This window comes from Mesoplodon densirostris, chromosome 9 (genome assembly GCF_025265405.1).
Source record: "Mesoplodon densirostris isolate mMesDen1 chromosome 9, mMesDen1 primary haplotype, whole genome shotgun sequence".
In the NCBI taxonomy this organism is placed as follows: Eukaryota; Metazoa; Chordata; class Mammalia; order Artiodactyla; family Ziphiidae; genus Mesoplodon; species Mesoplodon densirostris.
Genome location: NC_082669.1, coordinates 89127899 through 89152581, shown reverse-complemented (window position 1 = coordinate 89152581; position 24683 = coordinate 89127899). Strand labels below are relative to the sequence as shown.

General features: G+C 39.0%; 1 protein-coding gene across 2 annotated transcripts in view; it reads left to right on the top strand.

Moving 5' to 3' along the window:
• The window catches only part of GRM8 (glutamate metabotropic receptor 8), a 764868-nt gene that overhangs the window by 92353 nt on the left and 647832 nt on the right, over positions 1-24683 (top strand). The gene's annotated exons all lie outside the window — the stretch shown is intronic.

Sequence of the window (24683 nt, the reverse complement as noted above, 5' to 3'; positions counted from 1 at the left end):
CTCTCAACTGGAGCTTTACTGCATAGTACACATTTATCTGGAGGAAGAAATGTGAATGTCCATTACATTCTCAAATGCAGACACATCCTCCACGTTAAATGAATGATAAATTTGCTCTGTGTAGAAACGTCCATGCCTGTGCATGTACATGTTTATAGAAATGGTGAGTTGAGTCTTAGGAGTACAAAGCAGAGGCTGACACATTTTTCCACAGTCCTGGGTAAGTTTTGTAGCTCATCTCAGGTCCTAGGATTTGAAAGACTTGAATCAAAAATATATCCCTTTAGTGGAAAGAGAGAAGTCTCTGGTCTGCCACAACCTACAAAGTTTGTTTTAAATATCTTCACATTTTATGTTATAAACGTTCTGCTGGGTTGTGCTTTGTAACACACAGTTGAATGCTGCTATTATGGATGCTAGCTTCATTCCTGTAGGTAGAATGAATACAACATAATCCATTCTGCCGTAACACAAACTATTTGAAGTGATGCTTCTGGCTATTAAGGGTAAATCATATCTGTGGAACGAAGTAAGAGTTGGGCTGTTTGCAGTATATTGGATTTGCCCATTTCACAGCTGCATTCATTAAATACAAATTTAATGAAAGCTGTTCATATTAAATTTGATAACCCCAATTCTAGCAAGTTACACAAATTATAAAGCTCCTTTGAAAATTCTATGACACTTGTGTTATTTTTGTCTTTTAATAACTAAGTCATTTTAAAAGTAGGTCCCCTTACTTAACCATATATTGGTGGAAGCACTTCATAATTTATGACTCTTACTGAATGAATTTAGAATTCAGTGCTCTTATCTGATTCTGTCTTTATACTTTGACATTGAAGAAGCTAAGATTAGTGAATAATCTTAGTTTTTCAATGGAATTCACCAAACTTTTGAGGAATTCCTATGATGTGCACAGCACTGTGCAAGATGTAGTTAGTTTGAATAGGAGAAAGAACTAATCCTCACTCTCTAGAAGTTACTGTCTACCAAGATAATAACAGGCAAGGGTTCTGTGTTGGGTATTTCCCCTGTTATTTGTTAGAGAGGGGCAACCTCCTTGGAGCTACCCAGGTGGGGAAAATGGCCTATCTTTATCATATTTAAATTCTCCTCGGGAATAAGAACAACAATTCTAGATGAATGTAAAAGAGTCTCTTTGCCTAATACTTCCTAACAGTCTTATACTTGGTTCATTTTTTTTTTTTAAAGATGTTGAGGGTAGGAGTTTATTAATTAATTTATTTATTTTTGCTGTGTTGGGTCTTCGTTTCTGTGCGAGGGCTTTCTCTAGTTGTGGCAAGCGGGGGCCACTCTTCATCGTGGTGCGAGGGCCCTTCACTATCGCGGCCTCTCTTGTTGCGGAGCACAGGCTCCAGACGCACAGGCTCAGTAGTTGTGGCTCACGGGCCCAGTTGCTCCGCGGCATGTGGGATCCCCCCAGACCAGGGCTCGAACCTATGTCCCTTGCATTAGCAGGCAGACTCCCAACCACTGCACCACCAGGGAAGCCCACTTGGTTCATTTTTTGAAAAATAAATTACCTATTCATTCTTTATCTCCCAAATCTGACTTTCAAAGTGGATAATTCTCATCTATTCCCTCAGTCCAGTTCCATCCAAAGCTGCTAAACAAAGTCACTTCTGGAAGGAAGAGTGGGGAAAGCTCAGTTGGAATTGGTAAAAAGCCTTCATTATGAATATTTTTTTAAAATATTTATTTAATTAATTTATTTGGTTGCGTCAGGTCTTAGTTGCAGCAGGCAGGCTCCTAGTTGCGGCTTTCTGGCTCCTTAGTTGTGGCATGTGAACTCTTAGTTGCGACATGTAGGATCTTGTTCCCTGACCAGGGATCGAACATGGGCCCCCTGCGTTGGGAATGTGGAGTCTTAACCACTGCGCCACCAGGGAAGTCCCAAATATTTTTTTGTGTGGGCAGGAATGCTTTTTTTAAAAAAATTGGAGTATAGTTGCTTTACAAGGTTGTGTTAGTTTCTGCTGTACAGTGAAGTGAATCTGCTATATGTATACATATATCCCCTCCTTTTTGGATTTCCTTTCCATTTAGGTCACCACAGAGCACTGAGTAGAGAGTTCCCTGTGCTATACAGCAGGTTCTCATTAGTTACCTATTTTATACGTAGTGATGTATACATGTCAATCCCAATCTCCCAATTCATCCCACCCCCTCCTTCCCCCCATGGTGTCCATATGTTTGCCCTCTACGTATGTGTCTCTATTTCTGCTCTGAAAATAGGTTCATCTGTACCATTTTTCTAGATTCCACATATATGCGTTAATATACAATATTTGTTTTTCTCTTTCTGACTTGCTTCACTCTGTATGACAGTATCTAGGTCCATCCACATCTCTACAAATGACCCAGTTTCATTCCTTTTTACAGCTGAGTAATATTCCATTGCATATATGTACCACATTTTCTTTATCCATTCATCTGTTGGTGGACATTCAGGTTGCTTCCGTGTTCTGGCTATTGTAAATAGTGCTGCAATGAACATTGGGGTGCATGTGTCTTTTTGAATTATGGTTTTCTCAGGGTATATGCCCAGTAGTGGGATTGCTTGGTCACATGGTAGTTCTACTTTTAGTTTTTTAAGGAACCTCCATACTGTTCTCCATAGTGACTGTATCAACTTACATTCCCACCAACAGTGCAAGAGGGTCCCCTTTTCTCCACACCCTGTCCAACTTTTATTGTTTGTAGATTTTGTGATGATGGCCATTCTGACCGGTGTGAGGTGATACCTCATTGTAGTTTTGATTTGCATTTCTCTAATAATTAGTGATATTGAGCATCTTTTCATGAGACTGTTGGCCATCTGTATGACTTCTTTGGAGAAATGTCTATTTAGGTCTTCTACCCATTTTTGGATTGAGTTGTTTGTTTTTTTGATATTGAGCTCATGAGCTATTTGTATATTTTGGAGATTAATTGTTTGTTTTTTTGATATTGAGCTCATGAGCTATTTGTATATTTTGGAGATTAATCCCTTATCAGTTGCTTCATTTGCAAATATTTTTTCCCATTCTGAGGGTTGTCTTTATTGTCTTGTTTATTATTATGAATATTTTAAATTTAGTTTTGTTATTTTCAAACATCTGTAATAGCTTAAACAATGCCTAAAAGGAATTGCTTGGAATTTTTTCAGTTAGAGATTTCTGTGGACCTGCTTTGATGAACAGCTAAAAAATTGATTTATAATTAGTTTTACATAATGTTCACATTTATTTATATGGAAATGGGCATGCTTAGATTTTTCAAAATAGTTTTTCCCTTTTAAATGGGTTAAATACTGTTTTCTAAAAATGTTTCCAACATATTAATTTACTGAGTAAACTTCTCCATTAAAGAATGGATGACAAATACATAAACCCCAATACAACCAAGCATCTTCTTAATCTGAATCGGTGATTTTCTTTAATACAACAGGTAGTACCACTGATGAGTTAAATGTAGAAATCCCCTTGCCTGTTAAATTTTCATCACATTATATTTCTTCACTGGTCATACATTTAGTATTAAAAAAAATTTTTTTTCCCTGAAGTTTGTAAGAAATGTTAGTCTGTTACAAGGTCTTTGTGAAAGTTCAGACCTATGTGTAACAGACCCAGAGGAAAGCTAGCTGAAATTTGGATAGACTCTTCACTTAGCTGAAATATTTTATATATCTAGAAGATATATGTCTTGCCTGCATTTAAAAAAAAAATTTTATTTATTTATTTATGGCTGCGTTGGGTCTCTGCTGCCACGTGCGGGCCCTCCCGAGTTGCAGCGAGTGGGGGGCCCACCCCCTGCCAAGGTGCACGGGCCTCCCAACGCGGTGGCTTCTCCCATTGCAGAGCATGGGCTCCAGGCGCGCGGGCCTCAGTAGCTGTAGCCATGGGCCCAGTTGCTCCGCAGCATGTGGAATCCCCCCGGACCAGGGCTCAAACCCATGTCACCCGCACCGGCAGGCGGACTCTCAACCACTGCACCACCAAGGAAGTCCCTTGCCTGCATTTTTTTTAACATATTGTATGATTCCATTTATGTAAAATACAAACACAGGCTCAAGAAATCTCTGTTGTGATGCTTTGCACATGATGCTTCGCCTCCCTGGGAAACTGTCCCCACCCCAACCTGCTGCCCTGCTCTTCCCTGTCTAAATCCTACTCATCCTGCCATTCTTTTGCCTGCATTTTATAGTTAAGAGCTTAAAGTTGTTTTTTTTTTTTCCATAGGTAATAAAATGCTTATCAGTTAACAGATCAGGAAATGTCATGAGCATTGCTCTGACAGTTATAAAGTTTCAAAATATTATGGTAACAAGCTGAAAAATATTGCATTTTATTTTTTCTTCTTAAAATTGTTTTGACTTTTTTATAATGCGAATTCTATTTCAGCTGCATTTACCTTTGATAGCAAATATTTTAGTTTATTCTTGAAATAATCTCACTTGGTTCTCACACTTCCTTCATTGAATCACAGCAGGTTTTAAGGCTAAATCAGGCCCATTGGAATTTATGTAGTGGTAGTTTGTCAAGTTGAGGTGGTATTTCATGGAGGTGAGATCCATAGCAAGATGTGATTGTTTTAAATTGGTCTTTGAAGTGTTGAACAACTTTATCTATTGTAAAATTGTAGATATTTTCTCACTCATTTTTTTCTAGGTAATTTCTTTTTTTTCTCAAGAAAGGAAACTTTCTGTGAGTAAATGTACTTAGCAATGAGTTCTTGATTTTCCCAAAGGCTTGTAGATAGTCATCTTTTCCCTGCCTGCATGTCTCTTCATATCATTTTCCTTCTAGGCCTGTCTGTCCCTGTGTTCAAATTTCCCCCTTTTTATAAGTACACCAATCAAGTTGGGTTAGGGCCAACCCTAATGACCTCATTTTAACTTTAACTTCCATAAAGACCCTATCTCCAAATAAGATAACATTCTTAGGTACTGGGAGTTAGGACCTGGGATCTAGGACCCCAACATATCTTCTTTTGAAAATTAATTAATTGATTGATTTTTGAATTTTTTTAACTTTTTATTTTATATTGGAGTATAACCAATTAACAATGTTGTGATAGTTTCAGGTGCACAGCAAAGCGACTCAGCCATACATATACATGTATCCATTCTCCCGCAGACTCCCCTCCCATCCAGGCTGCTGCATAACATTGAGCAGAGTTCCCTGTGCTATACAGTAGGTCCTTGTTGGTTATCCTTTTTAAATATAGCAGTATGTACATGTCAATCCCACAATCCCAAACTCCCTAACTATCCCTTCCCCCACTCTTCCCCCCGGGTAACCATAAGTTTGTTCTCTAAGTCTGTGAGTCTGTTTCTGTTTTGTAAATACGTTCATTTGTATCACTTCTTCTTAAATTTTACATATAAACGATATCATATCATATTTCTCTTTCTCTGTCTGATTTACTTCACTCAGTATGACAGTCTCTAGGTCCATCCATGTTGCTGCAAATGGCATTATTTCATTCTTTTTTTTTACGGCCGAGTAATATTCCATTGTATATGTACCACATCTTCTTTATCCATTCCTCTGTTGATGGACATTTAGGATGCTTCCATGTCTTGACTATTGGAAACAGTGCTGCAATCAACATTGGGGTGCATGTGTCCTTTTGGACCATATTCTTCTCCGGATATAAGTCCAGAAGTGGGATTGCAGGGTCATATGGTAGTTCTATTTTTTAGTTTTTTAAGGAACCTCCATACTGTTCTCCATAGTGGCTGTACCAATTTACGTTCCCACCAACAGTGTAGGAAAGTTCCCTTCTCTCCACGTCCTCTCCAGCATTTATAGTTTGCGGATTTTGGATGATAACCTTTTTGACTGGTGTGAGGTAATATGTTATTGTAGTTTTGATTTGTATTTCTCTAATCATTCAACATTAGCGATGTTGAACATCTTTTCGTGCGCCTTTTGGCCATCTGTCTTCCTTGGAAAAATGTCTATTTAGGTCTTCTGCCCATTTTTTGACTGGGTTGTTTGTTTTGGTGATATTAAGCTGAATGAGCTATTTGTAAATTTTGGAGACTAATCCTTTGTCGGTCACATCATTTGCAAATATTTTCTCCCAATCTGTGGGTTGTCTTTTCATTTCATTTATGGTTTCCTTTGCTGTACAAAAGCTTTTGAGTTTAGTTAGGTCCCATTTGTTTATTTTTGTTTTTATTTCCATTACTCTGGGAGATGGGTCAGAAAAGATACTGCTGCGATTTATGTCAGAGAGTGTTTTGCCTTTGTTTTCCCCTAGGAGTTTTATAGTGTCTGGTCTCACATTTAGGTCTTTAATCCATTTTTAGTTTATTTTTGTGTATGGTCTTAAAGAATGATCTAATTTCATTTTCTTACATGTAGCTGTCCAGTTTTCCCAGCACCATTTGTTGAAGAGACTGTCTTTTCTCCATTGTATACTCTGGCCTCCTTTATCATAGATTAATTGACCAGAGGTGTGTGGGTTTATTTCTGGGCTTTCTATCCTGTTCCATTGATCTATATTTCTTTTTTTGTGCCAATACCATACTGTTTTGATGACTATAGCTTTGTAGGATAGTCTGGTCAGGGAGCCTCATTCCTCCAGCTCTGTTTTTCTTTCTCAAGATTGCTTTGCTATTCGGGGTCTTTTGTGTCTTCATACAAATTTTAATATTCTTTGTTCTAGTTCTGTGAAAAATGCCATTGGTAATTTGATAGAGATGTCATTGAATCTGTAGATTGCCTTGGGTAGTATAGTCATTTTGACAGTATTTATTCTTCCAGTCCAAAAACATGGTATATCTTTCTATCTGTTTGTGTCTTCTTTGATTTCTTTCATCATTATCTTATAGTTTTCGGAGTAAAGGTCTTTTGTCTCCTTAGGTAGTATCCAACATATCTTTATTACAGTATACCACATATCTTCTTTGGGAGAGCACAATTCAACACATAATAATCCACTACTCTTTTTTACTAGATACATGAAGACTGTGCCTATAGAATTCAAAATCAACTCAAAAGTAGTTAAGTACAGTGGAACTGATGATGTAATGATTCATGACTACAATGAATGTTTGTTGTTTTAAGCCACTGAGCTTTGGGCTGGTTTGTTACACAGCAATAGATAACCAATACCATGATCATGCAAAAGCTTGCACCAGAAATTTCTCCAAGTTTAGAGGAAAGGGATCAATGTTTCTGTGCTATTATATATTACAAATAAGGGAAATTTTTACAAACAGCCTTATTGAGGTATAATTGACAAACGAAGAATTGTACATATTTAATGTGTACAAATTTTTTTAAAATAAATTTATTTATTTATTTTTAGCTGCATTGGGTCTTCGTTGTTGCACACAAGCTTTCTCTAGTTGTGGTGAGCGGGGGCTTCTCATTGTGGTGGCTTCTCTTGCTACAGAGCACAGGCTCTAGGTGCGCAGGCTTCAGTAGTTGTGGCACGTGGGCTCAGTAGTTGTGGCTTGCAGGCTCTAGAGTGCAGCCTCAGTAGTTGTGGCACATGGGCTTGGTTGCTCTGCAGCATGTGGGATCTTCCTGGACCAGGGATTGAACCTGTGTCCACTGCAATGGCAGGCAGATTCTTAACCACTGTGCCACCAGGGAAGCCCTAATGTATACAATTTGATGAGTTTGACATAAGCGAACTGATACCATCACCACAGTTAAGGTAATAGATATATCCAACACTTTCCCACAAAAACAAAAACAGACAAATAAACAAGTGAGATGTAATCAAACTTAAAAGCTTTTGCACATCAAAGGAAACCATAAACAAAACGAAAAGACAACCTACAGAATGGGAGAAAATATTTGCAAACAATGTGACTGACAAGGGCTTAATTTTCAAACTATACAAACAGCTCATACAACTTAACAACAGAAAAACAAACAACCCAATCAAAAAATGGGCAGAAGACCTAAATACACATTTCTCCAGAGAAGAAATACAAATGGCCAATAGGCACATGAAAAGATGCTCAACATCGCTAATCATTAGAGAAATGCAAATCAAAACTACAGTGAGGTACCACCTCACACTGGTCAGAATAGCCATCATTAAAAAGTCTACAGATAACAAATGCTGAGGAGGATGTGGAGAAAAGGGAACCCTCCTACACTGTTGGTGGGAATGTAAGTTGGTCAGCCACTATGGAAAACAGTATGGAGTTTCTGCAGAAAACTAAAAATAAAATTACCCTATGATCCAGCAACCCCACTCCTGGGCATATATCTAGACAAAACTCTAATTGAAAAAGATACATGCACCCCTGTAGTTCATAGGAGCACTATTCACAGTATCCAAGACATGGAAACAACCTAAATGTCTGTCAACAGAGGAATAGATAAAGAAGAGATGGTTAGCAGACGTAAGCTATTATATATAGAATGGATAAACAACAAGGTCCTGCTGTATAGAACAGAGAACTATATTCAATATCCTATGATAAACCACAATGGAAAAGAATATTCAAAAAACAATGTCTATATATGTATAACTGAATCACTTTGCTGTACAGCAGAAATTAACACAACATTGTAGATCAACTATACTTCAATAAAAAAACAAAAATAGAAACAAAGGGACAGAAGCAAACATGGGGATTTTCACAGGCTGAGTTCAGGAGCTCAGATGTTAGTGTTTCAATCTTCCTCCCAAGTCAATTTCTACTTTTTGTTACTTTTGAGAAATCTTGTCTTGAATATGGGAGGGGGGTGTGGTTGGGGATAGAGCTTTGGAGAAGAGAGGAGACTAGAATTAATGAAGGTGTGGCATGATATCTTTTGTTTTTGGTCCCTTGCTTGGGTTTGATCTGACAGAATGCAAGTTGCTCTATAAAACTTTATAAGATTCTAGGTATATCTAGAATCTGCTTAGGACCCCAGCTCACACAGTGGGACCCTGAGTGGGTCCTGGAATCTTGAGAGAGTGGTTCAGGAGTATCAGGAGAATAGAGACATTGGCTTTCTTGAGGTGGGTACCACCACAGGGGCATGAGTGGTGAGCATCCTTCTAATGGCTTTGTGGGTGGAGGTGGATATTCACAGGTGTGAGCCAGTACAGAAGGGAGGGTGGGGCAGTTGCTTTGGGCCACTTCAAAAACAGACTGAATTGTGGGCACCCATGAGACTTTTCTTTGGGGAATTATCAGAGTGTGGTGCCAGGACCAGCAGCATTAGCATCACCTGGGAACTTGTTAAGAATTTAAATGCTTAGGACTTTCTCCAAAGTCATGGGAGCATGTTCTAGTGTAGGCAGAGTGTGAGAATTAATGCATTGGGCAGAACCCTCAACCAATGGAGTAAGAAGTTGGCAAATAAATGCCCCAGACTCCTGTCATTTAGAAGGACAATTCCAAGGTAGACTTTTTATAGTTCCTGAGGGTCCCCTACAGAGATCCAGATCCCCACAGTGGTAACCAGGTAATAATACATCCTTTACCTTTTCCATCTCACATTCCCAACTCCTTCTTGCTTTCTGAAAACAAGCTGAAAGAACTATCTGCACACAAGTTCTTCTCTCAGGCTCTTTTTGGGGGATAATAATAATAATAAACCAATAATAATAATGATACCCACAAACACATGTATTGGTCTGTGAAAATATTCTGATTTGTGCTAAGTATATGGGTTCTAAAAAGTATTTTTAAGTTCCATGCTGCACTGAGGAGCTCTATGGGAGGGACATAGGATCTCTGTTACCTTGGTGAATGTCCATTGTTGCTTAGGAAGAAATAAACTCTCTACGAAGATACCAGCACAGAGGAAAATAACTTCATTTATGACTGCCAAGGGTAGTCTTTCAGATTGATTCTCTCATTGGTTTAGCTTCCTGTGGCCGGGGAATTAAACCTCCTACTATGTGCAATTTTCACTTACTGAGAAATTTAGTCTCTTGGCAAGCTGTTCCTTGGTGTGTCTGGATAAGGATGAGAAAGGAAGTCTTTGGCAGTTTAGCACAAGTGCTTGGGAATTTGATTTTTGGTTACTGTGAATACTTAATTTTATGAGTGCTGGAGGAGGTCATGGAGAGGATGTGACCACTGGTCGACCTGTGAGCTGGACTCAGACAGTTGGAGGCTCTTCAATTCCTCCTCTGTCTTTGTAATGGACGTCTGCCCACTGTTCCCACACTAGGAGCTCTTTCAAGGATGCAGCCTTGAGAGATTAATGTGCTATTGAGACCATCTGGACTGAAGACATGTCTGAACCCCATTAAGGCCTCCATATAAACTTTTAAGATTCTAGCATGGTGCAGATATCTACTTGTCTTGCAGCTGCTCAAGACAAGTCTCATATGTAAGTTCCCTTTCTTGCTAAACCTGCCACCTACCAATCTGGAGTGGCCTTCATCTTTCTTCGGTCTCTTCTTGCTCTCCGTGTATGGAGGCCAGTTTCAGATCTCACCTGGGGAACTCCGAATATTGTGAACCAACAATGAGTATATTTTTTTCAGTGTATAATAAATTGATGGTTTAAATTATACTAAAGAACAGGGAGTTTGGTTTTATGCCCAGCAGTTTAGTTTCTCAAGGCTATTGAATACTTTTGCTTTGATATGGGGGAAAGCAGTTCAAAGGAAATGAATATCTTTTTTATAAAGTAAGGCTGTTAGCTAATAGCTGCAGCAGAGAAAGGTAAATAAAAGCATTAAGTCTCGTTTATGCTTTGACTGAAAGTGTAATAATTTTTTTTGGTTTATACCTATGATTCTATAGATTTATCAGAGATGTCAGGACTTGAAAATGTTGATTTTACCTGGGTTCCTGCTATGAAATACATCATGCATGAAATTCTGACATACTTATGGTTTTTATATGCATCATTTATTTCTAGGAAGAAATGATTCCAATATATCAGGTCAGATATGGTAAAGAAGGAGTTGTTTTGAAGTCATATAATTAATGTTAACAATTCAGTTATTATAGGACTTTAATTCATGTGGGTTTTTCCTTGTTTGTTTTTTCTTTGTTTTACTCAGATATTAGCTGGTGCTCAGCCTTTTTTTTTTTTTTTTTTTTTTTTTAATTAATCTTAGTTTGGTTGCGCCGTGTGGCATGCAGGATCTTAGTTCCCCAGCCAGGGTTCCAACCTGTACCCCCTGCAGTGGAAGCGCAGAGTGTTAAACACTGGACCACCAGGGAAGTCCCTATTGCTCAGTCTTTTGCTGGGTCTTCTGCTGTGGCAGCTGCCATCCACTAGCTGACTGGGGAAGAAGAAATTCTCAATGTAAATATAAAGGAATGTAGATATAAAGGGTACAAATGGCAGGAAAATTTTTTCCTGCTATTCTTAGGGAAGTTATATAGTATCATGGAAAGAATGTGGTCTTTGAAATCCAACAGATTCTAGCTTAAACCTTAGCCCTTCATCATTAACTGTTTATAATCAAAGGACAATTATTTAACTTTCTGTGCCTCAGTTTTCTTACCTATAAAAGAGATGCTATCCGCCTAAGAAGATTGTTACAAAAGTTAGAGGTAGTATACATAAAGTGCCTAGGAGACTTACAACAAGTGGTAAATATTATTACTGTTACTTTACTACATTGAAAGGAACTTTCAGAGAAAGATCACTTTGGTCAGAGTGAGTGATAAACCTTGTGCTTGGTGGGCAGGTTTCCAGGCTGTATAGAAATAGTGGTGTAAACAAAAATGAAGGTTGAAGGTCTTGACATGGGACTTTCCTCCAAATAGCCCCACTGACTTTATAGTATGATATTCAAACCTGGATGATTTTTAGGATATTTAGAAGAACTGTTTCATGTCACCCCAAAGCAGTGAACATGAATTTTTAAAAGTTGCTTAAGGTGATTCTGATAATGAGTCAGCTCTGGGAGCCACTTCTTAATATTCAGACCCAGCCTTGCAGACCAACTTTGGGCATTATTGGGTGAATAGCTACAAATTAGTCTTAAGACCTTTTATCTTAAAAAAAAACTGTTATGCTTTTCTGCTCTGAACAAAATTAACGTAATATCATCTAAAATCCAGTCCATGTTCGAGTTGCCCAACTTGCCTCCAAAATATCTTTTATGTTTGGTTTGTTTTAATCAATATCCAAACAAGGTCTATATATTGCATTTGGTTGATATGTCCGTTAAGTCTTTCTTCTTTTTTTATATCACTGATTTGTTGGAGACACTGTGATTTATACTTTAGAGTGTTCCACCTTTTGGATTTGATGGATTGCTTCTCATGTTATTTAACTAGTTGCTGTATCCTGTGTTTACTATAAACTGGTAATTTGATATAGAGGCTTGATTAGATTCAGGTTCAATTTATTTTCAGTTTGTTATATATTTTTTATGTGTTCAATTCACAGCAGTCATTATTCTTTTTGATGAAATGTGTCCCATCTTAGGTCAGTGGGAATTTCTTCACATTGGCTCCAGTGTCCTTTGACAAAACACTAGTAGTTCTTGCTTTCTGGCTCAATAAGACGTCCCAGGTTCGTCTTTCTGTATGTCTAGAATCAGTGATTCCTAGAAGGGGTCATGCTTTATTTCAGTGGGGAATGGTATTTAGAGACCACAATCTGAGTGCCAGGAGAGTTCATTACTCCTGCATTGTCATTGCATTTAGCACTTTCTGTAGATAGAGTTGGGAAATACATGTTTAAAAATAAAAGAAATCATCAGTGTACACTGACATTTCCAATCCAAATTTAAGGGTACAGGATATTTACTTAATTTGTTTGATTTTATATTTGTATCTCTTTAATCTTGGGCTGGAAATTTGCAGGCTTTCACCCTGACCTGTATAGCTGTGCTGGTCCTGAGTTTACCTGCTCTTATATCCTTTCTTCACCTATCCTCTGATTTGCCCTGTATTACAGGAGGCTGACCCCTACAGTCTGCATTTCCTTGGCTCCCCTGTCAGCTGGCTTCCGGTATATCTTTGTCAGTGGGGAGCACTGGTAGGAAGTTGGCAGATGGGAAGGGGAAAGTTTCAAATTATTTCTCCTCTTCCATCTTTGCTTTGAAAATCATCTGTGGCAGTGGCCATGTCTCCTCTGAAGGCTCAACTCCCATGGGTACTGGCTTGCCAACGTTTTAGCTTTCACTGGGTGACCCTGGCCCCTGGCTCTGGTTCTACCACCTCCCTCCCCGCCTCTCTCTATGCTAGTGGCTTCCTCTTGGTGCTAAGCTCTGGGTTCTATCCCTGTCCTCTGGGTTTTCACCTCTCCTGTCACCTGTGTAACAAATTCCATATGTTATAGTAGTGCTGCTTTAAATACTCAAGTGGCTTCTATTATTTGGTTGGACTCTGATGCTTAATAATAATGTTGCTTGATCATTGAACATATTATTTTACCAACAAAGTCTTATGAATTTTTGACTGCTTGGAGCTTGCAGACTGAATCCTGACAGTCATTACTGTCATTATCACAAGTCATTTATTTATTTATTTATTTACTAATTAACATCTTTATTGGAGTGTAATTGCTTTACATTGTTGTGTTAGTTGCTGCTGTATAACAGAGTGAGTCAGCTATACAGATACATATATCCCCACATCCCCTCCCTGTTGCGTCTCCCTCCCACCCTCCCCATCCAACCCCTCTAGGTGGTCACAGAGCACCGAGCTGATCTCCCTGTGCTGTGCGGCTGCTTCCCACTAGCTATCTATTTTATATCTGGTAGTGTATATATGTCAGTGCTACTCTCTCACTTCGTCTCAGCTTACCCTTCCTCCTCCCGTGTCCTCAAGTCCATTCTCTACGTCTGCGTCTTTACTCCTGTCCTGCCCCTAGGTTCTTCAGAACCACTTTTTCTTTTTTTCTTTTTTTTTTTTTAGATTCCATATATATGTGTTAGCATACAGTATTTGTTTTTCTCTTCCTGACTTACTTCTCTCTGTATGACAGTCTCTAGGTCCACCCACCTCACTACAAATAACTCAATTTCGTTTCTTTCTATGGCTGAGTAATATTCCGTTGTATATATGTGCCACATCTTCTTTATCCATTCATCTTTCAGTGGACAATTAGGTTGTTTCCATGTCTTGGCTATTGTAAACAGAGCTGCAGTGAACATTGTGGTACATAACTCTTTTTGAATTATGGTTTTCTCACGGTATATGCCCAGTAGTGGGATTGCTGGGTCGTATGGTACTTCTATTTTTAGTTTTTTAAGGAACCTCCATACTGTTCTCCATAGTGGCTGTATCAATTTACATTCCCACCAACAATGCAAGAGGGTTTGCTTTTCTCTACACCCTCTTCAGCATTTATTGTTTGTAGATTTTTTTGACGATGGCCATTCTGACTGGTGTGAGGTGATACCTCATTGTACTTTTGATTTGCATTTCTCTAATGATTAGTGATGTTGAGCATCCTTCCATGTGTTTGTTGGCAACCTGTATATCTTCTTTGGAGAAATGTCTATTTAAGTCTTCTGCCCATTTTTGGATTGGGTTGTTTGTGCTTTTGATATTGAGCTGTATGAGCTGCTTGTGTATTTTGGAGATTAATCCTTTGTCAGTTGCTTCATTTGCAAATATTTTCTCCCATTCTGAGGGTTGACTTTTCATCTTCTTTATGGCTTCCTTTGCTGTGCAAGCGCTTTTAAGTTTCATTAGGTCCCATTTGTTTATTTTTGTTTTTATTGCCCTTTCTCTAGGAGGTGGGTCAAAAAGGATCTTGCTGTGATTTATGTCCTAGAGTGTTCTGCCTATGTTTTCCTCTAAGAGTTTTATAGTGTCAGGCCTTACATTTAGGTCTTTAATCCATTCTGAGTTTATTTTTGTGTATGGTGTTAGGGAGTGTTCTAATTTCATTCTTTTACATATAGCTGTCCAGTTTTCCCAGCACCACTTATTGAAGAGGCTGTCTTTTCTCCATTGTATATCCTTGCCTCCTTTGTCATAGATTAGTTGTCCATAGGTGCGTGGGTTTGTCTCTGGGCTTTCTATCCTGTTCCATTAATCTATATTTCTGTTTCTATGCCAGTACCATACTGTCTTGATTACTGTAGCTTTGTAATATAGTCTGAAGTCAAGGAGTCTGACTCCTCCAGCTCTGTTTTTCTTTCTCAAGATAGCTTTGGCTATTTGGGGTCTTTTGTGTTTCCATACAAATTGTGAATTTTTTTGTTCTAGTTCTGTAAAAAATGCCATTGGTAGTTTGATAGGGATTGCATTGAATCTGTAGATTGCTTTGGGTAGTATAGTCATTTTCACAACATTGATTCTTCCAATCCAAGAACATGGTATATCTCTCCATCTGTTTGTATCATCTTTAATTTCTTTCATCAGTGTCTTATAGTTTTCTTTGTACAGGTCTTTTGTCTCCTTAGGTAGGTTTATTCCTAGCTATTTCTTCGTACAGGTCTTTTGTCTCCTTAGGTAGGTTTATTCCTAGGTATTTTATTCTTTTTGTTGCAGTGGTAAATGGGAGTGTTTCCTTAATTTTTCTCTCAGATTTTTCATCATTAGTGTATAGGAATGCAAGAGATTTCTGGGCATTAATTTTGTATTCTGCTGCTTTACCAAATTCATTGATTAGGTCTACTAGTTTTATGGTAGCATCTTTCGGATTCTCTCTATATAGTATCATGTTATCTGCAAATAGTGACAGCTTTACTTCTTCCTTTCTGATTTGGATTCCTTTTATTCTTTTCCTTCTCTGATTGATGTGGCTAAAACTTTCAAAACTATGTTGAATAATAGTAGTGATTGTGTTACTATGATTGTGTTACTGTTGATTTCCCCTTTTATGGCTGTTAGCATTTGCGTATGTATTAAGGTGCTCCTATGTTGGGTGCATAAATATTTACAATTGTTATATCTTCTTCTTGGATTGATCCCTTGATCATTATATAGTATCCTTCTTTGTCTCTTGTAATAGTCTTTATTTTTATTTTATTTTATTTTATTTTATTTTTGCGCTGTGCGGGCCTCTCACTGTTGTGGCCTCTTCCATTGTGGAGCACAGGCTCCGGACGCGTAGGCTCAGCGGCCATGACTCACGGGCCCAGCCGCTCCGCAGAATGTGGGATCTTCCCAGACTGGGGCACGAACACGTGTCCCCTGCATCGGCAGGCGGACTCTCAACCACTGAGCCACCAGGGAAGTCCAGTAGTCTTTATTTTAAAGTGTATTTTGTTTGTTATGAGAATTGCTACTCTAGCTTTCTTTTGATTTCCATTAGCATGGAATATCTTTTTCCATCCCCTCACTTTCAGTCTGTTTCAGTCTGTATGTTTCCCTAGGTCTGAAGGTAGTCTTTTGTAGACAGCATATATACAGGTCTTGTTTCTAGATCCATTCAGCCAGTGTATGTCTTTGGTTGGAGCATTTAAACCATTTACATTTGAGGTAATTATCAGTATGCACATTCCTATTACCATTTTCTTAATTGTTTTGGGTTTGTTATTGTAGGTCTTTTCCTTCTCTTGTGTTTCCTGCCTCGAGAAGTTCCTTTAGCATTTGTTGTAAAGCTGGTTTGTTGGTGATGGATTCTCTTAGCTTTTGCTTGTCTGTAAAGGTTTTAATTTCTCTGTCAAATCTGAATTAGATCCTTTCTGGGTAGAGTAATCTTGGTTGTAGGTTGTTCCCCTTCATCACTTTAAATATGTCCTGCCACTCCCTTCTGACTTGCAGAGGTTCTGCTGAAAGATCAGCTGTTAACCTTATGAGGATTCCCTTGTATGTTATTTGTTGCTTTTCCTTTGCTGCTTTTAGTATTTTTTCTCAATATTTAATTTTTAATTTGATTAATGTGTCTTGGTGTGTTTCTCCTTGGATTTATCCTTTATGGGACTCTCTGTGCTTCTTGGACTTGACTGACTATTTCTTTTCCCATATTAGGGAAGTTTTCAACTATAATCTCTTCAAATATTTTCTCAGTTCCTTTCTTTTTCTCCTCTTCTTCTGGGACCCCTATAATTCGAATGTTCGTGCATTTAATGTTGTCCCAGAGGTCTCTGAGACTGTCCTCAGTTCTTTTCATTCTTTTTTCTTTATTCTGCTCTGCAGTAGGTATTTCCACTATTTTATCTTCCAGGTCACTTATCCGTTCTTCTCCCTCAGTTAGTCTGCTATTGATCCCTTCTAGAGAATTTTTAGTTTCATTTATTATGTTTTTCATCATTGTTTGTTTGCTTTTTAGTTCTTCGAGGTCCTTGTTCAATGTTTCTTGTATTTTCTCCATTCTATTTGCAAGATTTTAGATCATCTTTACTATCATTACTCTGAATTCTTTTTCAGGAGAGTGCCTATTTCCTTTTCATTTGTTTGGTGTGGTGGGTTTTTACCTTTCTCCTTCATCTGCTGTGTGTTTCTCTGTCTTCTCATTTTGCTTAACTTACTGTTTTGGGGGTCTCCTTTTTGCAGGCTGCAGGTCTGTAGTTCCTTTTGTTTTTGCTGTCTTCCCCCAGTAGGTGAGGTTGATTCAGTGGGTTATGTAGGCTTCCTGGTGGAGGAGATTGGTGCCTGTGTTCTGGTGGAGGAGGCTGGATCTTGTCTTTCTGGTGGGCAGGACTGCTTCCGGTGGTGTGTTTTGGGGTGTCTGTGAACTTATTATGTTTTTGGGCAGCCTCTCTGCCAATGAGTGGGGCTGTGTTCCTGTCTTGCTAGTTGTTTGGCATGGGGTGTCCAGCACTTGAGCTTGCTGGTCGGTGAGTGGACCTGGGTCTTAGCGTTGAGATGGAGATCTCTGGGAGAGTTCTCGCTGATTGATATTATGTGGGGCCAGGAGGTCTCTGGTGGTCCAGTGTCCTGAACTCAGCTCTCCCACCTCAGAGGCTCAGGCCTGACACCCAGCTGGAGCACCAAGTCTCTGTCAGCCACACAGCCAGGTATGTGGGCGGTTTCTGGCCTTTTGGGAAGTCTGAGGTCTTCTGCCAGCATTCAGTAGGTGTTCTGTAGGAGTTGTTCCACATGTAAATGTATTTTTGATGTATTTGTTGGGAGGAAGGTGATCTCCACGTCTTACTCCTCTGCCATCTTGAAGGTCCCACAAGTCATTTATTAATCATCACACTGTGGGTATCATTTCATACATTTCTACTTTTCTTTTTTAATCATAACTGTTAGCCTTTGTCAAATTATACTTCCCGTCTGGTTTCTGAATCTGCCATTCCCACAGCTATCACCCCACTTCAGGCCATTATGAAAGCCTCCTTAAATTTTGCAGTAACTTCACAACTCTCTCCCCACCTCCAGTCCCTTCATTCTCCAGTGTATTTTAATATATCCTGCCAGGTTAATTTTATAAAGCACAGCTGTGATAATGTCACACCATCACTAAGAAAGGAAATCTCCTGTGGCTGCCCCTTACCTACCAAATTAAGCACAAACTGTTTGTACTGGCCTTCAACATTTTCCACAAGATATCCCCAGACTTACCTCTGTGTTGAGTCTCTCATCATACAGAGCATGCTTCAGCCTGTTGATCCATTGACATGGAAGATCCTTGGAAGTAAGAAAGTTACCTTTGACTTTGCCATGTGGGCTGTGCTCTTTGAAATGTCTTGTGGAGAGACCAAGTCAAATTAGCTGTAAAAGTAGTAAAGAAATTTGGGTGTTACCATCATAGAAAGTATTGCTTCTGCATTTATGAGATATACTTTTTCTATGTAATAAAAAACTTTCCCTCATTCACTACTTAATTAGTCTGAACTACTGAAAGGAAAGTTAAATATAGATTTTTCCCCCTGTTTGTTATCAATTTTTAGTGTAATGATTCAATGTCCAACTAACTTCCAGGGATGACCAATGAATTTCTTATTATTATGAATTCGTGCATCATTATATATTTACATTCATTTCAGTTATTTTTCTTCTTGATGCACATTGTCCCATGACAGGTAATGAATCCATTTCTTTTAGATTTTAGAACATAGAGATAACAACAAATAAGCCATTAAAGGTAAAATGACATTCACCCTTTATAGGCTTATTTATTTTAGTCTGAGTTCTGGGTCCCTCTGGACTCATTTTAGGAACAAAATGTTAGTGATTAAAGAAACTTCTTGTTCTCAGTGAAGGTCATTATTGACACTTTATTTTATTGTTTCTGTGGGCTTCCTTGGTCTTACTTTGTTCTTTGTTGTAGGCTATGTTCATTCATTTATTCGTGTTTGTTGACTCTTTTAATACTAGTTACTGGGGACATGATGCTGAATACGATGGACAGCACTACTGATTTTTTTGTTGTTGTTTTCTTGGCTATGCCAAGTGGCTTGTGGGATTTTAATTCCCTGACCACCTGGGATTAAACCCAAGCCCTTGGCAGTGAGAGCATGGAGTCCTAACCACTGGACCGCCAGGGAATTCCCCAGGGCTACTGTTCTTGTGAAGCTGAAATCCTACAGGAGATACAGACATTAAACAATAAATTACACAAATAATAACACAATTCCAATAGAAGTGGGTGCTGTGAAGGAGAAACTCAAGAGTGTTATAAGCAACTGTGTCAGGGGGTTCTGACCTGTTGGAGGAAAGGGGCAGGGAAGGTTTCCCTGAGGAACTCCTGTTTGAGCAGAGATCTGAAGGATGAGCAAGGATTTAGGTGAAGGGGGTAGATGAGCACAGAACATAGCAAGTGAGAAGGCCTTTCAAAGAGAAGAAACATAGTCCCTTTGAGGGCTGAAAGAAAGGCCACTGTGGCTGGAGTGTGGAGACCTAAAGGAGGATTGAAACAGTTTGGAGATCATGTAGGGAGCAGCCCACACAAGGCCTTCTAGATCATGGTAAGGATGGTACAGTTTTTTAAATAGAGGGCTATCATAATCAGATCTGCATTTGGCTGGAGAGTGGGAAATACATTAGGAGGACACAAGGTTGTCCACACAAGAGATGCCACTAGAGATCCAGGTGGGAAATGTCTGTCTTCATTTCAGAAAGTATTCCTTGTTTTAAAGTCTTCTTTGTCTAGTCATAGCTATTTTAGCTTTCATATGGTTAGTATTTCTATGGTATATATATATATATATATATATATGTATTTAATAATTTATTTATTTATTATTTATTTATTTTTGGCTGTGTTGGTCTTAGTTGCGGCACACGGGATCTTTGTTGAGGCATGTGGGATCTTTCGTGTGGTGCATGGGCTCTTCCTTGCGGTGCGTGGGCTTCTCTCTAGTTGTGGTGTGCTGGTTTTCTCTTCTCTAGTTGTGGTGCACAGGCTCCAGAGCTCGTGGGCTCTGCAGTTTGCAGCATGTGGGCTCTCTCATTGAGGCCTGTGAGTTCAGTAGTTGTGGCACATGGGCTTAGTTGCCCCACAGCATGGGGGATCTTAATCCCCCAGTTAGGGATCGAACCTGCGTCCCCTGCATTGGAAGGCGGATTCTTTACCACTGGACCACCAGGTAAGTCCCTGGTATATATTTTATCTTCTTACGTCAAACTTCTCTGTGCTTTTATATTAAAGTGAATTTCTTTTTTTTTTTCAGCTTTATCGATGTATAATTGACAAATAAAATTATAATATATTTAAAATGAACAAGGTTCTTAGTACTTAGCAACAGAGTCAAGGGGAAACTTGTACAGATTTCTGGAGCTTTTTCTCTGCTTAGCTTCTTCTTCTCTGGTTCTTTGACCTACAAACTACTGTCACTTCAGTTTCTTTGAACTCTGTTTTCTCAACTCAGTGGGATCACCTTGTTTTGTTTGAGATGTCCCTCCCTACTCCACAGTCCAGAAGGTGCCTCTGGCAGAAAGCCAGGGCAGTCAGAGGGCTCACCTCACTTGTTTCCCTTTCTCAGAGATCGCAGTCCTGAACTGCTTCTTGTCTAAAGTAGTTATTTCATATATTTTGTCCAGTTTCCTAGTTGTTTACAGTGTGTGTGTGGGTACATCTAGTCCCAGTTATTTATTTATTTATTTTTTTGGTTTAAATGGTCTGTGACTAGAACACAAAATAAAACGTGTAAAATAGAGATTCGACCAACATGGTTGAATAATAATTTTGATGTAATTGAATCCTATTTTTCATTTCTTGCTACAGAAAATTTTTAACTACATCTGGGAATTTTCTAGAAATTTGTGAAATGCCTCTTTTCTTTTTTCTTTCTTTTTTTTAACATCTTTATTGGAGTATAATTGCTTTACAATGGTGTGTTAGTTTCTGCTTTATAACAAAATGAATCATTTATACATATACATATGTTCCCATATCTCTTCCCTCTTGTGTCTCCCTCCCTCTTATCCTCCCTATCCTACCCTCTAGGTGGTCACAAAGCACCGAGCTGATCTCCCTGTGCTATGCGGCTGCTTCCCACTAGCTATCTATTTTACATTTGGTAGTGTATATATGTCCATGCCACTCTCTCACTTTGTCACAGCTTACCCTTCCCCCTCCCCATATCCTCAAGTCCATTCTCTAGTAGGTCTGTGTCTTTATTCCCATCTTATCCCTAGGTTCTTCATGACTGTTTTTTTTTTTTTCCCTTAGATTCCATATATATGTGTTAGCATACGGTATTTGTTGGGACCTAATGAAACTTAAAACCTTTTGCACAGTAAAGGAAACCATAAACAAGACCAAAAGACAACCCTCAGAATGGGAGAAAATATTTCCAAAGAAGCAACTGACAAAGGATTAATCTCCAAAATTTACAAGCAGCTCATGCAGCTCAATAACAACCCAATCCAAAAATGGGCAGAAGACTTAAATAGACATTTCTCCAAAAAAGATATACAGATTGACAACAAACACATGAAAGAATAGTCCCAGTTATTTTATCATGGCTAGAAGCTCGAGTCTGTGCATTCAGTTTTGATCATGTTGAACTTAAGGTACGTTTGAAATTTCTAAGTGGAAGTCCATTATCCAGTTGGTGTTAGATTTGCACTTTAGAGAAGAAATCTGGGTTGAAGAGAAAAATTGGGGAATTGTAGTAGTATGGATAGTGATCAGAGTCATAAACATAATTGGATGTTATCACTTGTGAGAATGAAAGTATGTGAAGAAAAATGGGCTTTGGGTCAGGCCTCAAGGAACTTCACTTTCAAGTCCCAGGCAGGGAAAGGTGAGCTAGAGGGATGACAGAGAAGGAACTTCTAGAGAGGTAGGAGAAAACCAGGAGAGCCTGTTGCAGAAGCCAGGGAAGGTATTGTTAAGATTTTCATGATAATGATTGTCAAGATTTTAACGATGCTGGTTCAGGTGAAAGGAGAACTGAGAATTGGCCATTGGATTTTGTGACATGAAAAGTTTGAGCGGCCTTGCCCAGAGCAGTTTCAGGAGAGCACTGGACAGAAACCAGATTTAATGGTGAGGAGAGAGTGGGAGGTAAGACAGTGGAGAGGTTAAGTTTAGACAATTTTTTTTTTTTTTTTTTGCGGTATGCGGGCCTCTCACTGTTGTGGCCTCCCCCGTTGCGGAGCACAGGCTCCGGACGCGCAGGCTCCGGACGCGCAGGCTCAGCGGCCATGGCTCACGGGCCCAGCCGCTCCGCGGCATATGGGATCCTCCCAGACCGGGGCATGAACCCGTATCCCCTGCATCGGCAGGCAGACTCTCAACCACTTGCGCCACCAGGGAGGCCCAAGTTTAGACAATTTTTTAAAGTTGAGTTGTAAATGGAAGCCAAGAATTAGCTTGAGAGCTGTAACTGGATGAGAATATCAGAAATGGTTTCATTTCTTTTCTTTTTTAAAAAATGTTTTCACTTTAAATAAGGGAGCATTGAGTGTATAGAAATGCTGGTGGGAAGGACCTGGCTGAGAGTATAAGGTTAATGATTTGAGAGAGAGGCAATAATCTATAGTATCAGGAGCAGAAAGGCTGCTGCATGTTCAATTCATGAGTTGAGACTTGACCTTACATAGAAAATGTGATATATCTTCTCGCAACAGAAGGAAAGGAGAGAAAATGGGTGCCCAGGAAGTCAGGTTTGTTGATTTGGTGGTGGGAAATTGAGAGCTATCTTTAACTGATGGCTTCTATTTCTTATGGAGAATGTTTGAAAAATATGTGTCCCATATTGACATAGATCTGAAGAACTTTTGAAGAGAATTTGGTAATGTTTAATCAGAAACAATGGACAGAATAATGCAGTTAAGTCTGTGTAGGCCCAGACATTTTAATTACAACATCTGGCTGATGATTAGTCATGAAGGGACTCAGTGACCCAGAAGACTAGAATGAATGGAATGAGACTGTTACTGAACTCAGGTTTAGCTGCTCATTGCTCAGGAATCCAATACTGAGAGACAAGTGTTGGGTGAAAGGAAAGATAGCTTTATTGAGGAAGCTGGCAATCCTGGGGAGAAGGTGGACTCATGTCCCAAAGAACCAACTCCCCACTGCTGATTAGTGGGCAAGAGCTTTTAAAGGGGAGTTTCAGGGGTACACAGGTGGGTTGGGGGGTCCTATGTGCAAAACAGCACAGTTAGCTCTGACAGTCATCTTGAAACTGGTCATGTGTTGGTCTGATCAGCATCATCTTGATTGTTTTAAGTACAGTTAATCTTCAATTCCAGGGTTGGTCTGCTGCCTTTTCCTTGAGGTGGGTTCTTGGAATTGTGCAAGATGGAGCAGCTTATGTCATGGCTACAGTCTGGTCATCATGTAGTTAACTTTTCCAACTGGTGGGGGTTTCGGTGTCTACAAAACAGCTCAAAGGATATGGCTCAGAATATTATCTGTACCCCTTGAGGAGGAACCAAAGGTCCTTGACTATGTTTAATGGCTAAACTATTGTTATTTTGTCTTGCTTTACTATTTTCCTTTGTTTCTGTATTTTCTTACTTCTCTGATTAAATTTATTCTTTGGAACTTGGGGGTTGGGGAGGGGAGGTCTGTCCCAGGAAGGCCCCATAGGGTCTTGCTCAGTTACAAGACAACCCTGAACCAAGTCTACACCAGTCCAGAAAGATGCCTGCCAGATCATTAGGTCAATGGTAGCCCCTGAGCAAGGAAGGAGAGAAAACAGTGGCTTCTTTGCCTGTTCCATCCTCTGCTAGAGGCTCCCATTTCTCTCCTCTTTCCAGCTTGCTTTCCCTATTTCTGATATTCAGTTCTCAAGCCTCACTGCTGTGTCTATCCATCCTCTTCTCCTCAATCTCTAGCTTTATCTTTCTAATTCTGGTTTCTCATCCAATCCTTAACATTCTTCTCACTCTTCTTGATCCCTCTCCTGAAAATAGTGTCTTCATTACTTATTGAAAACTTTTTCCCCATATTTCAGCATTTCCAAATCCTTCTCTTCTTGTGTGTTTGTCCTCTTGCTTTCTTTTTTGTAGCCACCTTGAGTCCCACTTGTTCTCCACTCTATATTTGTTTACAAAAGAAAAGTCTACATTTTCAGTATGCAGTTTCAATTTGAGGTTGATTATATTCTTAAATGCCATCTGAGCTGCTTTAAATTTTCTCAAATTTTATTCCTTAGAATGGAAAAAAAAGGGCATCTAAAGAGCAGTATGTAAGTCTCATCAAGTTTGAGGTTGAAATAGTATTTTTTTTTAAAGACAGAAGTGCCTGAAATGTTTTAGTTTTGTTTTTCGCTTCTTTTTTAAAAAGAGGGCCCAGTGATATTTACATATAGTCTGGGAAACCATTATGAAAACATTTACACATTTAGATTACTTAGAAAATGAGAGAGAATTGGAATAACAGTGAACGTCTTCATATCTCTAAATTATGGTCCATGAAAAAGAATGTAGCTCTTCATAAAAAGATAAAAGTATATTTTCACTTAAGTACCAAATATGTGGGAAG